Source organism: Vigna unguiculata, chromosome 4 (assembly GCF_004118075.2).
Source record: "Vigna unguiculata cultivar IT97K-499-35 chromosome 4, ASM411807v1, whole genome shotgun sequence".
NCBI lineage: Eukaryota > Viridiplantae > Streptophyta > Magnoliopsida > Fabales > Fabaceae > Vigna > Vigna unguiculata.
In genome coordinates, this window is record NC_040282.1 from 35,530,816 (window position 1) to 35,534,852 (window position 4,037).

Below are 4,037 nucleotides of genomic sequence, written 5' to 3' on the forward strand. Positions count from 1 at the left end.
CTCTCAACCCAAAACCTTAAGGCAATGGGTTTATGGGCCTTGATCCTTATATGGTGCTCTACTTTCTCAATTCTGGTCAATGTGGAACTTATACTCACACTTGGATTCCTAACACTTTCAAATGAGAAAATAGAAGAATAAATATCACAAATGAATCTGAACCATCTTTTGAATAAGAAAATTAAAGATATTTTCAATAAAAATTAAGATTAAAGATATTTACTAGGGTTGCATTTTTTTTATATTTTGTGAAATTTTGTTTGCATTTTGCAGTATATAGTTGTGTTCATCAAAGACATACAATCATAACCTGATAGTGAAAAAGGTAAGTTTTTAGAGTTTGAGGTTTTATTTGCTTAATTTATTTTATGGTTTTAATTATTATTATCACTTTAACTGGTATGTTGTTGATAAGTACAAAATAGTTGGTGCTCACCAATATTGTTTCACCCGATAACTGAAATTTGATTTAGCTTTCACAAAAAGTGTTTGTGCAGATAGTCTCCATTATTTATTTTCCTATATTTTTTATGTATGAGAAAAGCAAAATTAGTTGTGCATATAGCTTCTAATATTGGATATAGCCTCCAGTATTCTTTTGTGCAGATAAAAGATGGATCCTAATGTTACTTTATTATCGGTAAGATCCTAGATTTTCAATAATTTTATTAATATAATATATTTTATTTATAGAAAGTAGATTTTTAAAATAATCAATGGTGAGATCACATCACTTGACCATCTCAAAGTTTTCTTTTTTAACTAGAAATACAACTTTGGAAATGGCATGAATTTTGGAGTCAGTTTTATGGAGGTGGGTTACTGTTATGTTTGAAAATAAGTTTTGATTTTAGAACTTACTAGATGTTGTATGATAAACTGATTGCTGGATGGTATAAAATTGTTTGAGAAAATGGTTTTTAGAACTAGAAAGTGGTGAAAGAACCAAATAAGATCCTTATTTTCTTATAGAAAGTGTTTTTTGCTACAAGTTTTATCAAGAATCAATTTGAAATTATATGGGAACAGGTCTTGGCTGTTACTCAGATATCTGGAGAAGCAGGGAAGAAATGGTTCCAAGAAACAATTGATGTTATTAGGTAATTTATTCGGGTTTTTGAGGTAAAAACATATGATGTTGTTTATTTCTTAAAAATACTATTTTGATATATGGAGTAGTGAATGTGGTTCTGCATGATCTTGCAGGATGCTAAGAACATGAATGTGGAACATATATTGATAGTTTTTGGGGATCATCTTTACCGAATGGACTATATGGACTTTGTACATGTATAAATGGTATAAGTTTTCATCTAACATTACAACTTATAACATTTATAGTTTTTTGAAACTAATATTGATTTTGATGGGGACTATGATTGTAGAGACACGTTGACACAAATGTTGATATCAGAGTTTCATGTGTTCCCATGGATGACAAATATCTCTATGTGAAAATCTACAACATTTTATTTCTCACAATAAAAGAACTCCACCTTATTCACAAGATCTAAACATTCACTGAAAATGATATTGTTTTTTGTTTTATCTTAAATTGAGTTTGGATTTAATTGTGTTAATTGTCTTGTAGCCGAGTATCAGATTATGGACTGATGAAAATTGACAAAACCAAACGAATTGTACAGTTTGCAGAAAAACCTAAGGGATCATATCTAAAGGCTATGGTATATTGATAGTATCTTGATTCTGAAGCCTGAAACACATACCTTTTACTTGAATAAAGTATGGTGATAGATTTATTTGCATTGCATTGTATTTAATTGTTATGCAGGAAGACCTTGCAGTACAATCAGAAACAAAATTAAAAAGGATTTTTCTTCTATATAATTGACTTCATGGAAGGTATGGCAATGAAAACATTCCTCTTCTATTTAGTTAATGGGTTTGGAAGACAATTTTTTGAATTGCATGATAGCTATGATAGATATGCATTACATTGTAAATTACAAAAGGTTCCTTTTGAGTGATATGAAATCAATGAAATTATATTTTACTCTTAGAAGCATGTTCTGTTTTGACTTTATAAGGTCATAAGAGAGGGTATGTTTAAAGTGGAGACAACACTATTGATTCTGCCATCAACTATCATAATTTTGTAATTTGCAAGACCTACTAACTTAGCTAAAGTAAATGCAACCAAGTATAATATATTGTTGTAATTTGTTTCTTTGTGTGTGTAGATTAAACTGTATTTTATAAACAGCCTCTCTATCATAAAGATTGAAGTATTATAATCATATACCTTGAAATAGACAAAGTTATGTTAGTTTGTTATATGAAGTCACTAAGATTTTTATTTTAGCACTAGGTTGAAGTGTAACAGTTTCTTCCATGCTTTAAGTTTGATAAATCAACTATTGCCATATATTCCATGAATTTATGATATATAATGGGCATCTGATTTACTTTGTTGCATCGGGGGAATCTTTTTGAATTTGGAAGCAAAGTTTCTTACAATTAAGAATGTGTAGGACAAATTTCAGACTCTTGGGTTATTTTTTTATTTGCTTCCAATGTAAAGTGGGGTGGAAAATCTACTAAAGGGATCATTCATAGTAGTCTGTTTGCCACATTACACTATTTCTAATATTTCTTGCTCAATCCTCCCATTGTTTTGTAAATTTTGTTATTTTCATAGATAATTCATCTCATTTTAAATGAGTATTTGTTTAGTTTTGCAGACGGATATTTGTCACTCGTTATTATTTCAAAACACTTACTCACATTCATGAATTCTAATGATAATGGGATGTCATAGTTGCATGTGAATTTCTACATAAATTAAGTAGTAGTAAAACTTAAAAGATCATGTACCACTGGGTTTGGAGTATACTTAGCTTTTTAATTATTGTATTGTACTATATTCTGTTTGAGAACTTTTTCTCTCTCTCTATATATATAAGTACTATGAATTTCATACCCGTTGGAAACATGTTAATTTCAAGGACAACTGGTGCTTGGATCGATATGTTAATGATATTATCAATGATAACCTTATGATGAATGTCTTTTTAGAGGTTAAAATTGAAACTTTGGTCCTTTTGAACATTAAATGGCGCAATTAGGTTAATGTTTCCATAAATTTCAAAAAATTACACTGTCTTTGGATGATGGTAGTAAAATTAATGAAAAATTCTTGCTATTTTTGTAGGAGATTAGGAGTTAAAGAGGCTAACCTTGTGTTTGGATGGAGCATTTCAACAATGCTTAGAAATTGAAATGCTTAGTATTTGAATTGCTTGTAATTAAATTCCATTCATTTTTTAAATAACTTGTTTGGATACGGAAATTAAAATACTTAAAGCATTTCAATTTCTTGTTTGGAAAAAAAAATTGAATTTATTGTGAGATAAAATTTAATTTTAACAATATTTATTTTACACTTAATTATGTTTTGAGTTCATGATAAATTTGGAAACATGCTCGACAACCTAGATGGGTCGGGCAGACCCAACTACGCAACCGGATTGGTTAGACCCGACGACCCACCCGAGCTGGATCGACTGGGAAGCCCAGACAGGATGAGTGGCCCATATTGCACGATTGTGCCGTCAAGTTCGTCAATATGACCCGGTCCAACCCGTCTAGGTCATTGGCCCAATGCTCTAGACGGGTCCGACGACCCGAACGAGCCCGATGACCTGGACGGGCCTAAAGACCTGGACGAACCCGATGAGCTAGACGAGCCTGACAATCCAGACGAGACCGAATACCTGGACCGGAATGAATACCCTAATGGGTTCGACGACTAGGATGGGCCCGAGGACCCGGACAGGCCCGAGGACCCGGATGGGACCGACGAATCGGATGGGCCCAACGACTTGCACACGTCCAACGACCCGGATAGGCCGGACGACCTAGACGGGTCTGAGACTCGAACGGGCCCGACAAATTTTTTAGAATGTGATTCGTGATTCAGGAAAACATCCTCAAATTTGGCAATACCCGACAAATCAATTTGACGAGATACGAAGGGCTTATATAAAATGTGGTCCATATCATGACTCTTTCCGTTT